The 13,987-nt window shown below is 42.7% G+C and overlaps 1 long non-coding RNA gene across 1 annotated transcript in view; it reads left to right on the top strand.

The window, feature by feature from the left end:
- LOC138741570 (uncharacterized) overlaps positions 1 to 8,141 on the top strand; it is a 32,515-nt gene extending 24,374 nt beyond the window's left edge. Inside the window, exon 4 of the long non-coding RNA XR_011343579.1 lies at positions 4,955 to 8,141. This is a non-coding gene — a long non-coding RNA (uncharacterized lncRNA). The remainder of the gene's footprint in view (positions 1 to 4,954) is intronic.
- Positions 8,142 to 13,987: the final 5,846 nt, after the last annotated feature.

Raw genomic sequence — 13,987 nt, 5'->3', positions numbered from 1 at the left:
CATAATCAGCCATCTGTTGAGTATTGACATCCACCAATGCATTAATCTTAGAAGTAAGATTATTCATAGAATCACCTAAATGCATCATTGAAGAAAATATCTTATGTTCAAGACTCTTGAAAAGTATATCAACATCAGTAGATCCAGACATGGTGGGATCCTGCTGTTCTTGTGGAATCAGAGGACCTTCTATCCCTTCTTTTAATTTAGTAGTTTTTCTTGCAGTTTGACTCCGTGTAAGAGCCCCTGCCACGGACCCCCCAGAAGTATCAGGAGGCTGATAGTCAGGGTTATCTTTGATCCAAACCTCCTTTAAAAGCTTCGTTACGTCAGTATCTGGAAGAGCTGTTATAACTGGTGGTGTAGCAGTCAAATAACAACTCTTTAACTCTCCAACTGGTGGCGCCCCAGCTAATTCAGTAGTCAAAGTCTCAGTAGACGTTGTTTGAAATACTGGCATCTGGCCAGCCCTTTGTTCTAAAGGCAGCTGAAAACGACCTTCAGAAAGACTTACGGAATCAGAACGGAGCTCCAAGGCCGAATTCTTCGCTTGTTTTCCTGGATTCATTTCACGCTGAGCCGTGGCTTTTTGTAAACAAGCAGGCTCAGATAATTTCGGAAAATATAATTTTTTAACAATCTGTTGATGTTTCCTTTTACTTTTTTTTAACAAATGTACCATTAGGTATTAATTCAACACCTCATACTATTTATAAACTTTTTTAAAATGTTTTAACGGGCACTTAAAGACAAAACAATAAGTTAGAGTTGGGAGAGGTCTGGAAGGCACGTCTGTTCCTTACGCCATCTTGCCACACCCCCTGGGTGGTGTGGATCCTTGATGATTGCTGCTGCTCTTCGACGGCAGCGTTCCCTGTAGATGGTGGGGAGAGCTTGGCCTGTGATTCCCTGAGCTGTGTCCACTAGCTTTTGCAGCGCTATCTGTAAGTGAGAAAAAAGATTGGTTGACTTTTTTGGGTCAGAACCCTTTATCAGGTCTCATCAGTCATGATCAAGGGTTCCTACTCAAAATGTTGATCATTCTTTTGTTCCCACTGAGTTAAAAAAAAAATCTATACATTTGGCCAGTTTGACTGTTTTGTAGAGCATCCCCTCTCAATACTGAAGCAATGGTATTGTTGACTCCTAGTCCAATGCCTTTTTTCCTCCATCGCACCTGGAAATTCTATGACCTATGATATTGCATTGTCAGTCTAGCCCATCCTTCAGCCATGCCTGAGTGATGGCAAAAATATTAATTAAGGCTAGGTGGTCATTAGCTTTACTAGTTATACTCATTGCATTAAAATAGATGCAATTTAGCTATGAATTTCTTTGGTATGCATTTACCTGGCAACTGGATTAAGTAACTATTTCTACTCCATCTGAACAACTCCTCCCAAGCCTACACCAACTGCATTTAAACCTTCCCCACTGCCCATTTGAGACAGAGCTCAAGAGAGTTTCCCTTGTGGCTAATTGGCCATTTACTACATGAAATGTATAGAATCATTCTGTATTTATCATTTGGTGTGTGCATACCCAGCCCTCTCAACACTGACATCTTCTGAAGCTTTATAGCATTATTTTGGAATATTGCTAAAACATTTAAATAATATTTTGGAATATTTAAATGAACAAAAGTCTTTGATCTTCTTGTTAGTTGAGATGATTCCCAGTTTTAAAGCCATTCCGTGGATTCATTTGTACCTACCTAAATTATTGAATTACATATTGAAATTGTAACGATTAAAATACAGGTACAAAATCTTTTATCCGAAATACGAAAATAGGGGGAGTGGTGAATAGTGAGGTAGATTTTCTTAGATTACAGAAGGATTTGGTTTGTTTGGAAGAGTGGACTGAAAGATGGCAGATGGAATTTAATGTAGGCAAGTGTGAGGTGTTACATTTCTGTAACAATAACCAGAATAGATCATATACAGTTAAGGGGAGGGCATTGAGGAATGCAGAGGAGTAGAGGGACCTGGGGGTTATGGTACAGAGTTCACTGAAGGTGGATTCCCATGTAGACAGGGTTGTTAAGAAGGCATATGGTACGCTGGCCTTCATAAATCATAGTCTAGAGTATAGGAGCTTGGAGGTGATGCTGCAGCTGTTTAAGGCATTGGTGAGGCCAAGTTTGGAGTACTGTGCTCAGTTCTGGTCTCCAAATTATAGAAAGGATATAGATAAGGTGGAGAGGGTGCAGAGAAGGTTTACAAGGATGTTGCCTGGCTTACAGCATCTGGATTACAGGGAGAGATTAAGGAGACTGAGACTTTATTCATTGGAACATAGATGACTGAGAGGGGACGTGATAGAGGTATTTAAAATTATGAAAGGAATTGATAGACTAGACATAAACAGACTCTTTCCCCTGAGGTCAGGGGAGGTTGGAATAAGAGGCCATGAGTTAAGGGTAAGGGGGCAACATTTTAGGAGCTCACCTTTGGCACCAAACATGACCTGATGCGACCCACACTCAACTCACGCTTGAATATCCCGAGTCGGTCCATGTTGGTAATTAATGGAACCCTAAGGAATCCTTACTTTATAGGTGCCAGCGGAAAAAGCAAAGTCTAGTGCATAGCGATGTCCGATTCGTCATAGATGGCTGGCCCCGCCCCCCCCATGAAATGCCATGTCTAAGCGCTCTTACCAGTCAGATGTGCCTCTGTTGTTCACAGATTTTAAAGACTGTGGAAATATCAAAAAGAACTGCAGTGAACACTATGGGTAACAGTGAGAAGCATCTAGTGCCAACACAACCCTTCTATCCAGTGCTCCTACAACCCACCCACCCCCATCCAGTGCCACTGCAAACCCCTGTCCAGTGCCGCTGCAACCTCCCCCCCCATTGAGTGCTGCCACAACCTCCCTGTCCGGTGCCACCACAAGCCCCACTGTCCAGTGCTGCAACAACCTCCACCGTCCAGTGGTGCCACAACCTCCCCATCCAGTACTGCCACAACCTCCCTGTCCAGTGTTCCCATAACCCCACCCCCGTCTACTGCTGCAAACCCCCTCGTCCTGTGCCTCTGCAACCCCCAGTCCAGTGCTGTCACAAACTCCCCATCCAATGCTGCCACAACCCCATATCCAGTGGTCTAGTGCTGTAAACCACCACCCCCCACCTCGTCCACTGCCGCCACTGCAACCCCCCTCATCTGGCGCTGCTGCACTAACCCCCTACCCCACCCTCATCCAAAGCCTCTTCTAGTTGGAGGGTGTCTTTGTTTTGTGCAAATCTGAAATCAGTGCAATTACTTAATGTACAACCGTTACTATTACTGTATTATCCGAAAAATTCCAAACTCAGCCCCAGGGGTTTCAGATAAAAGATTCTGTACCTCTATATTTAATCACCTGCTATTATCTTTGTGCTAAAAGAGTAAAATAATTCTCAATGTACCTTGAATTTGGAGAGATTCTTCCTCCCAGCTTCATCTTATTCTAACCAAAGGCCTGTAAATGTTGCCACTCTCTGTGCGGCTCACTCAGGTCTTTACAAGTCCAAGTTTGTTCGTTCTTTTTAAGTGCTACTTGTGATGAGACTCCAGCTTGATATTCTATGCCTTTGAAGCTCATCTCTTTAGAAACAACCCTGCAAGAGTATTCACACTTAGTACAGATTGTCAAGGTTCTGACAATTTGAAAGCATGAACATTTCCTTGACAATCTTGTATTATTTGCTGCTACAATTACTATAGCCATTCAGACTCCCATGAACACAGATAGTTGTAAAATAAAACTGCTTTTTTTTATTTCTAAATCCACATTTCACGAGGCAAACATCAGAATAATTATCTAAAGACTGGAGAAAATCAGCCCATTACAAAATGTGCTGCTAGGCCTGTCATTTCAAGATGTGCCTGGAGCATTATGTATGGATGCAGAAAGAATCCCATTTTAATAATTATAGGACTGAGTCATATAGACTGACAATAAATGCCATGTCATATCCATTATCCCCTTTTCACTGGAAACTGATGAGAATAATTCGTAAAAACTCCAGTTACCGGGTAAATGCTAACTAATCATTTTGATTCCAAGTAAGATGAGAAGGGATGTTTTACCTTGGCATTTTGTATTACAGAAACACGCGTGTGGTTTTTGCTAAGAGTAATATCTTCCTCTTATGGGCTTGTGGAATTTTTATCATGGGCTTTAGAAGAAATAATCCTCGGCTCTCACTGGCTCATAGCCCCCAATACCATGCACTCTCATCTTTTATTGCAACCACTTTTCATTTACCAATGAAAATTCAAACATATCCACTGCTGCACCCAAGTCCATTTGATATGAACATCTTAAGAAAAATTGCAGCACGATCTCTCTTTTAACAAATGCACATTTACTTTGCCCAATCCTTCTGTTATTTTCTGAGTTTCCTTTATCTCAGTGGTTCTCAACCCTTTTCTTTCCACTAACATATCACTTTAAGTAATACTTATGCCATGGGTGTTCTGTGATTAGTAAGGGATTGCTTAAAGTGAAATAAAAAGTTTGAAAACCACTGTTTTAATCATACCTAATTGACTCGTTATGTGCATTGTTTCATAATTCCAAAGAAAATGGGCAATGACAGTTTTTCTCAAGCCAAAATTATTCATAATTGGGTCTCGAGCAGTGATTCTCAACCTTTCCTTCCCATTCATATCCCACCTGAAGCAATCCCTCACAGAGCACCCATGGCATAGGGATTACTTCAAGTGGAATGTGAGTGGAATGAAAAAGGTTGAGAACCATTAGTTTATCTTCATGAAATATTCTCGCATTCTCCCAGCTACTGATGTCAAAATTCTTTTGTGGCTACGTTTAAATACCGAGGTTACATTTTGTCTGCTCGCCTGTGACAGTTGTCCAAGAATATATGGAATTTTGTAAGGTGACAAGTAATGCATCCATTATCTCCAGTGACACCTTCTAAACCCTCTCCTTCACTCTTCAGATTCTGACCCAACAGTCAACAATGCCTACCAACCACCAATTCAGCTGATCCTACATCATTCACATTTTTAATGCTCTCCTTACTTTCCCATCAACTCCCCCCTCCTGAAGATTCAACCCATCGCCTATGACCAGAGGCAATTTCCAATTAACTTACCAACTTACATGCCTTTGGGATGTGGAAGGGAAATGGAGCACCCGAGGAAGAAGCCTGTGTGGTCACGTGCCAACTCCACACAGACCGAACATGAAGTGGTGACAGATTCGGAGCCTTTGGAGCAGTGAGGCAGTTGGCTGCACAAACTCTTCTATAATCTGCTCTTCCCCATGGCTACTTTAATCTTCACTTTCCATCGAACCATGTCTGTCTGAACAGTAGCTTTAACAAGCTCGGTTTTAACTCCCTCTAAAGAAGTATCTGTGACCTGGAACATTAGCTCTGTCCACTTCCCACAGATGTGGGCACACCCGCTGAACATTTCCAGCACGTTCTGTTTTTATTTCAGATTTTAGACATCTGCAGTATGTTTTGATCTATCTTTCATCTATTTGTTGAAGTGGAAGATGATTCTTCCAGGGGGTGGAGCGCAACTTGCTACTGTGCTGCTCACAACTCGTTCCACTCAATCCCCGGCTCATGCCCTAGTTCCTCGGAACCATGTATTCTGCTGTTTGCCACTGGCTGTTTAAAGCCGTTGTTCTGTTAAATGAAAAAACCCAATAACTGAAAACCGTCCTGTCCCAGGCTTTTTGGATATGGGGAAACATACTGTACTGTGATTGGAAGAATTCAGGGGATGTTGAACACCAGGGAAAGTGGAAGTTTGGGCAGAAGGGCCTGCAACTGTGGGGTAAAAGTGACTCCAAGTTATGGAAAATCAGCCAAGACTTAACGTGATGATGGTCCAGGGACAAAGGCTTGGAGTGACTTCGTTTGCTCATAGTTTCCCCTTCGTTATTTCTCCTGACCTTACGCCAAAACGTTAAAATTTTCCCAAATCTGGGTGAAGGTCAGAGTATTGTTCTGAATGAAGAAAGCATCTCTGTGTGGCCAGGGAGCATTTGGTACATTAGAGAAAATTGCTCAGAAACTTTTTGGGGGAATTAAATGGGCATCATTTTTGTCACTTTAATGAGATGTCATAAAGAGGAAATGCTGTTCAGTTTTATTAGAGATATTTTGGTGTGTGAATATTATGCGTATCTCTTTCTGGTGATTGAATAATGACCGATCTTTGAGTTTGGCTCAAAATGTTTCACCCTCAATTGCTGTCTTCTGATTTTTTGCGTTGCTTTGTTAAAAAAGGTAAAGCATATTCCATCAGTTCATTCACGCCTTGCGAAGGTCTCCGACACTTCTCGTTCATGCCATCTTTCTCCTTGAATTGAGTGGCTTCCTTCACTTGTTAAAGAGGTTTTTAAAAAAAAGCCAAAAGTGATGCTGAGATTATGAAATTGCACCAAAGAGCTTGAGAGCATAACTTTGACAGATATCTTTCTCGTTAATGAAGCAAGTTTGTTTTGAATTGGGTTGCAATTTTATTTCAATACAGCAATGAAAGCCACTGTTTCCTGGAGTGCAGATGCAGCCGATGCAGGAATCTAGGACATAGGTGGAAGACCTCAATGGGCTAAGCAGCAACTGTGGAGACAAGGGCTTGGTATGACTTTTTAAGATCATGCGACCGAGGAGGTCTGTGCCCAAGATGATGTTGCTCATGCTAGGCACCGTACCATGAGGAGTTACAGGCTCCGGGAGAGCAGCAGAGTTGCAGAAACTGGGAGAACAACCCGTGACCCCTCCTCCTCAGTTGAGAAGTAGAAGCACAAGCGACTACCCTACAGCATGGTAACCAATAGCAGTGGACCAGCAAGGCGTTCAGTCGCTGAAGGGCCCAGATGGGCTGCAGGCTGTTGGCGACTCGCTGCTGAAGGTCTCGCAAAGGCCGTGGGCAGCTGGAGACTACCTTATGGGAACCAGGTGTCAGAACCAAGATTCGAGAGGGTGATGAGGTCAAGAAGACCCCGAGAACAGCTTAGAGTGCTGAAGACTTCCTGATCATATTGGAAGTTTGGATCTGAAGCTTGGGTTACTCATGGTTTGAAATCAAGTGTGTGGGAACGCTGTGTGCGAATCCACGAACACTGTGTCTCTTAAGGGACTCTCTTGCTTCTCTTTCCCCTATTGGTGGGTACACTGAGCAATGCTCATGGCGATTCTTTGTTTACCTTACAGCAGACAAAAGTTGAAGTATATCATGTATATTCCATTTTTAATTTCTTATTATGTGACAATAAAAGGACCTTTAAAACCTTTTAAAGCATGGTACTCCCTTGACTTATGACCGTAATTGGGACTGAAGGATCGGTCATATATCAAAATAGACGAAGTCAGAATTTTGCCTGTGCACGTTGAGTGAATAAGTCTTAAAGGAAATTTTTAATCAAAATTTTCATCGGCTACCATGTACTTACCTTGTTATCCGGAGTCCATAGGTTGGGTGAGGCTATCTTGATTCCTGTGGGCATGCGCAGAGGGTTCACGCATTGGAGTTCAGTTGGCGCATGCACGGGAGTTAAGCGCCTTGAAGATATCGAATTCGTGCCCTTAACTCTCGCACATGTGTCCGCTGAACTCCAATTCATGAACTGCACATGCGCCAACTGAAGACACCCGTTTGCGCACAGGAATCAAGATAGTTGCGCCCAGCATATGGACCTTGGGATGCTGACTTGCAAGGTAAGTACGCATATTTTGGCTCTCACATGCCCTGTATCCCTGTTATAGTTTGTCAAGTACAACAAAAACCACATAAATTTTATATTTTTTTAACAGATTTCCCGTCATATGTGCGTCATATGTAAGTTACATAGGTTGCAAGTCGGGGAGTACTTAAGAAACACTTTGTCTCTTAAAGGACTGTGTTTTGCTTCTCTTTCCCCTTTTGTTAGGAATACTAAGCAATGCTCATGGAGATTCTTTGTTTACCTTACAGCAGACAAAAGTTGAAGTATATCATGTATATTCCATTTTTAATTTCTTATTATGTGACAATAAAAGGAACCTTAAAACCTTTTAAAGCATGGACATTGCCATTTTGGGTCACCATTCTTCATCAGGGTTGAGAGAACAGGAAAGTGCAGGCCCTGGGTGGGGGAGGAGCTGGTATGTAGCTGGTGGAATCAGATAGTGGTGGTTCGATGGAATTGGGTGGGAGAGGGGTTGGGCAGAGGCTGGTAGATGATACATAGAAACAAGTGGAGAGGGGACAGATGCTTCCAGAGGGGAAGAGGGAGGGAGAAATGAACAAAAGGAAAAAAAACAAGGTGGGCAGGAGATTGTACATGGGGCAGCAGAGGGTCTCGGCATTTTGGAAAATTCCATGTCTATGCCATTGAGTTGTAAGCTGCCAAAGAGGAATAAGATGTTCTTCCTCCAAGTTGAATGTGGCTGAGGACAGACAGGTCAGTGTGGGAATGGGAAGGAGAGTAAAAAAATGGCATGCAACTGAAACTCCGAGATGGACATTATGGACTCAGTGCAGATGCTCCACAAAGCGGTCACCTACTTTCCAGCTGGATAATTAAAAGAGGCCCTCCTTCAGTACATGTCAGTCATCGAAACTCAGCAGACGACCCTCCTCCTATTCTCACATCTCTGCTCTGAACACCCTCTTGTCCTCTGTCCAATCTTCCATCTCCCACCAGGTTCCATCTGCCCATCCTCGTCTGAATCCCCCTATCAATTCCCAGCCTCTCTCTCACTTCTCCATGGAAGAGGCAATTCTTTCTGTTCCCTCCCAATCTTGATGCAGGGTCTTGACCCAAAATGTTGATGTGCCTTTTTTCCACCCACAGGTGATGCCTGACCCACTGAGCCCTTCCAGCATTCTGCTTTTTTTTTTGCTAGAGTGTGGAACGTGAATCGCCAGTGATTTCATTAACTCTGCTTTGGAAATTTGACAGACACTTCCACTTTTGAATCACAGTCATTTTCAGCATTGAAAAGGTGTCTGTATTATTTCCTGTGCAATTTTTTATAACATTCACAGAGCAGTCTGACCTTCAAGCACTGTTTGACATTAATTCTCCTTCATTCCCATCAGCCCCGTCCCTAATTCTAACCGTCACCTACACACGAAGAGTGTGTCATTCAACCTGCTCATCTTTGAGATGTCGAAGGAAAGCAGCAGCGCCAGAGGATTGAACATGGGTCCTTGAGCGATGAGACAGCTGGGCAGCTGTTCTGCCCTCTCCTGCAATACCAGGAGAGATTAGATCATCGTGGTCAATAGCTGTCGTGCACACACCATCGACCAAGGCATTGTGGTGCCCTGCCATAAAAAGGCACCCGTGCTCCCAAAGTACAGCCGTGAGCCCATTTCAGGCAGAGCTCTTTAAGTCATTTATTTACTGACCAGTGAACCTTTGAACACTCCAGCCACCTTGGTCCAACTCTCATCCAACAATTCACCCACTGGAGATCCATCGTGGTGACTTGAAATAGGATCATGATGGGCTTAGATGAAGTGGACAGCCAGTACCTTTTTCCTGGGGCAATAATATCAGTGGATAACTGTTCAAAGTGAGTGGAGGAATGTTTAAGGGAGATAGATGCATTTTGTTTACTCAGAGCGATGGGTACCTGGAATGTATTGCTAGGGGTGGGGCTGGAGACGGGCACAGTAGAAACATTTAAAATATTCTTAAATTGATTCATGGATGTAGGAAAAAGAGAGCTATTGGTGTTTGTTAGGGAGCAATTAGATTGTAGTGGAGTAAGTTACATAGACTGGCATAGCATGATGGGCTGAAGTGCCTATACTACGATGTTCTTCATTCTATCATGTTCAAGCCCAACACCGAACCCAACAGATCTGACGATTAACTGACTCCCACTTTCAGGCCCCTAACACACCAAATGCCAACATCTGATCCTTGCTTCAACCCCCTTTTCAGCTATCACTGTCCTCTCTCATTTGTGATCCTTATCCCACCCTGGGCAAAATGACTGCACTCGTAAAAAGTGAGCAGAGCAGAAACTAGGATATTGGACGGGTTTCTTTCTTCGGCATCTCTAAAGGACAGGTGTCCTTTGAACTCTGGGGTTTTTTTAGATATCAGACCCCTCCAGGCACCAGAGTTTAGTTAATATAGATCAGTTCCACTCTGAGGATTTTGCAATTCAAGGAAGAACTAACTGTCACCAGCGCTGTTTGGTACAGGAAAGTTGCATCAGAGAAAAATGCCAGAATTGACCGGTATAAGAGAGCAACAGAACGCAATGTCTGCATCAATCTGTTATCCACTGTCAGTTAAACAACCGTGTACATTCAAACCTCTATTTGGTGTTTTCCTTTCTTGACTATGAGCTCATTAATTTTGCTGATAGTTCAGTCAGTGTGCTCACACCCCCAGTGAATACATCATCTGCTAAATCGTTCAGAAGCGAGACCTTTGTGAAAGTTGTGAGACAGTGGAGCCAACAAACTCATGACAAGGTCTGGGGCTGATTCCTGGGAACCTGCTGCCAGTGGAGGTGGCAGAAGTAGGTGCATTAGCAATATTTGGGAGCCATTGGGATGGACACGTGATGAGGGCTGGGACTAGACCATGGATGCAGGTGGATGGGATTAGTTATTTTGGCATTGTAGTTGATGGACTACAGGGAGAGGATCTGTCCCTTTTCTATATACAAGATCATTTCTTCAACAATGGTGAGGGAAGTTGGAGTGGAGATTGACGGTTTCAGATTTTAGACCAATGTCGATTAATTTACTGCCTTTTCCTTTTATTGCTAACTATTGATCATTGAAACAAACCTTCTCCTTCATGGCCTATCCCCTCGTTGTCCATTTCTGAGCTGACCACATCTCTCACTTTGACCCAGATGCTGACCAGCCTTTCTTGTTCTCTCCTCCATCTGCCTTGTACTGTTACTCGGTGTTTTTGTTCGTGTGTACTCTGTCAGTGAGACCTTTTGGGTTCAAATCTCACCAGAGACCTGATCACAAAATATTGAGGATACAGGTTTAAGGAATTATTCTTCACCTGGTTGCAGGTAGGAGGCGTCTGAATCAAACCGAAGGACGGTTCTCTCATTTGTAGCAATCATTTATTTGAAAAGTAATTGGGGTACAGATCCAAAAGTGACGGAAGGATATTGTTTTGTATTCGGCAAACAATTAGAGGCGGGCATTTATGGGGGTATTGGGGAGGCAGAAACAGCTGAAGTATTGGAAGGGGTCTATACAAGTATCTGGGAAGAAATAAGTTGCTAGGCTATGGGGTGAGGGCAGGATTGTGGGAATCTTCCTGTTAAACAACATAAAAGATAAAGAATGAGGGCCTAAAATTAGACAGGACTCAAAAAAGCTTTATTATGTTTGCTCTTGCAACTGCAAAACAAATGCATAATGGCAACTTGGAAAACAGAAGCAACCTTAAAGATACAACAATGGTACATAGAAATCAACAAGCGTATTCCATTAGAAAATATTACCTACAATCTAAAAGACAAATAGACTTTATTTGAACAAATTTGGGAACCAGACATTGAGTATACTAGAAACCACCGATTTCAGACCTCCCTTAAAATGGTAGAAAATACTTAAACATAGAATTTAGGATGACGTGACTTCTTTTTTTCTTTTCCTTTTGTATTCTTTTATTGTTTATTTATTTTTCTTTCTTTCACTTTTGCTTTATGTTATAGGGGTGGGGAAGGTGGGGTGAAAGGGGAAAAAATGTCACTGTGTATATTTTAATATATTGTATATATTGTATATATTGTTCGAGTTCACGGTGAAATATTAAATAAACAAATTTTAAAAAGGACCGTGAGACTCGTAGGGTTCCTCATATATTGAGCTCAAATGGACAATGGCCAAAGGGCTTCCTGCCACACTATACATTCTGCAATTCTCCCCTTGTGCACAGTGGAAGGGGATTTACTTTGGATACAGCAGCCAAGCAAAGATAATCCTGATTACAGAAAACTAAAATGATTAACAACTAGAAAAATACAAATGATGGTGTGAATTTGCTTCAGGCAAGACAGAGGTGATTTGTGTGAAGGTTGTGCAGGCAATGGATTTGAGTAAATTGGCTACTAAGAGCAATGCTTCCCCGAAATGGAAATTTTGAGAAATAGCCTGATTAAATTATGAAGCTTTCTGGGAAGGTGGTTTCATGCGGGAGCTGCTTAAAAGTTGGGATCATGTTTGCCATTTATTCATTGGGGAATTCAGAAGAAATGTCTTTGCTTAAGAGTAGTTACATTTTAGAGCGTGCAGCTCTTACGAATGTTGCATCTTAAGGGAAAGCTAAGTGCTTACTGAAGAACGGAAGGAGCCTTTCAGCCAGTGAGTGCATGCAATGAAACAATCTTATTAGCTCTATTTCTCCTCCTCTTGTGTTTCCTGCAACTTATTTTGATTCTGCTCATCGTCCCATTTGATTCTTTTGACAATTGCCTCCACAAAGCAGTGATTTACTGTGACCTCCAAACCTGTCAGTTTGCATAGCTCTGGGCTGTGGGACCCAGGGGATGCCTGCAGGGTCCCGAATAACTGAAAAACCCAGCAACCAAGATCAAGATCAAACCTTGGGAAATACACAAAAGTGGTGGAGAAACTCCGCAGGTCCCACAGCATCCACAGGAGACAAAGATATATTTTACCAACATTTTGGCCCTGAGCCCTTCATCTTTGCCTCCTATGGACACTGAAGGACATGCTAATTTTCTGCAGCACCTTTGTGTATACACTACAATCACAGCATCTGCAGACTTGTTTGTTTCCCATCAAATCTAGGTGCCTGTAGCAGTGAGGTAAGGCCACTAGCAGTTGTGTCGTTCTTGGTATCCATGAGTTGACCAGCAAGGAATGGAAAGGTCTGGTGATAGGATCACATAATATAAAGTTGCAAACTCTGGTGGAGATCCGATGCATCTAATTTCTTGGCTTTTTTTTCAACTGCCGTGCAACACATGTGCTTGTCATGAAACTTTGACCCTCTGCCTAAACTCGATGGTTTGGCACCCGTCTCAGCGGGTAAATGTACTCCTCCTTTTCACTGGGACCCTCCTTTCCGTGCTGCCTTCTAACTTGCCAGAGCATGGCTCTTCCCTGGGGTTCCATTACCCTCACTCCCCTGAAACTTGTCTGATTCACTGGGAACATCACTATAATGTGGTGTAACGTTTAAAAATGTTACATAGCAGTTGAGAAATGTGGGAATGATGTGGTAATAATGACCAATAGTCCAAGAAGTCGGTTCATCCCTGGTCCTGAATGTGGCAAATGATCAGAGTTGTTCAGTATCTCTGTTAGAACCATAGAAATTATAGCACAGAAATGGGCCCCTTTGGCCCTTCTAGTCTGTGCTGAACCACTTTTCTACCTCATCCCACTGACCTGCACCCAGTCCAATAGCCCTCCATACCTCTCCCATCCATGTACCTATCCAAATTCTTTTTAAATGTTACATTTGAACCTGCATTCACCACTTCAGCTGGAAGCTTATTCCACACTCCCACCACTCTCTGTGTGAAGAAGTTCCCGCTAAACTTTTCCCCTCTCACCCTTAACCCATGTCTTCTGGTTTGTATCTCACCTACCCTAACTGGAAAAAAAGTGTTGCCAGGTCTCGGGGACTTGAGCTTTTGGGAGAGCTTGAGCAGGCTAGGGCTTTATTCCTCTTCATGAAGAAGCTATGACAGAGGAGAAGGCTGGTGGTTTAGGGAAGGATCAATTGCACAAGCATTTTTTTCTTGAATTCTTTCCAGTGAGAGTGCAAAATAAGAAGGGTGTAAAGCTGAGACTTTAAAACTCAAGGGATAAGTGAGTGTTTGTTGTGAGAGAATTTATCACAAGCATAATTTGCACTGCCTTTCCAATGAACCTGAATTGGTTACCAGGATGTGATTATTTTCACTGCAAAAAAAAATTGTTATGCAGAATAAGAAACTGTAATTTTGATAATTTTGGATGCCAAGCGTGTTTGCCAACATTATGCTGATTCACAGATTTGC

Source organism: Narcine bancroftii, chromosome 8, assembly GCF_036971445.1.
Source record: "Narcine bancroftii isolate sNarBan1 chromosome 8, sNarBan1.hap1, whole genome shotgun sequence".
In the NCBI taxonomy this organism is placed as follows: Eukaryota; Metazoa; Chordata; class Chondrichthyes; order Torpediniformes; family Narcinidae; genus Narcine; species Narcine bancroftii.
The sequence above is the reverse complement of the archived record's forward strand: the minus strand, read 5'-3'. Positions and strand labels throughout refer to the sequence as shown.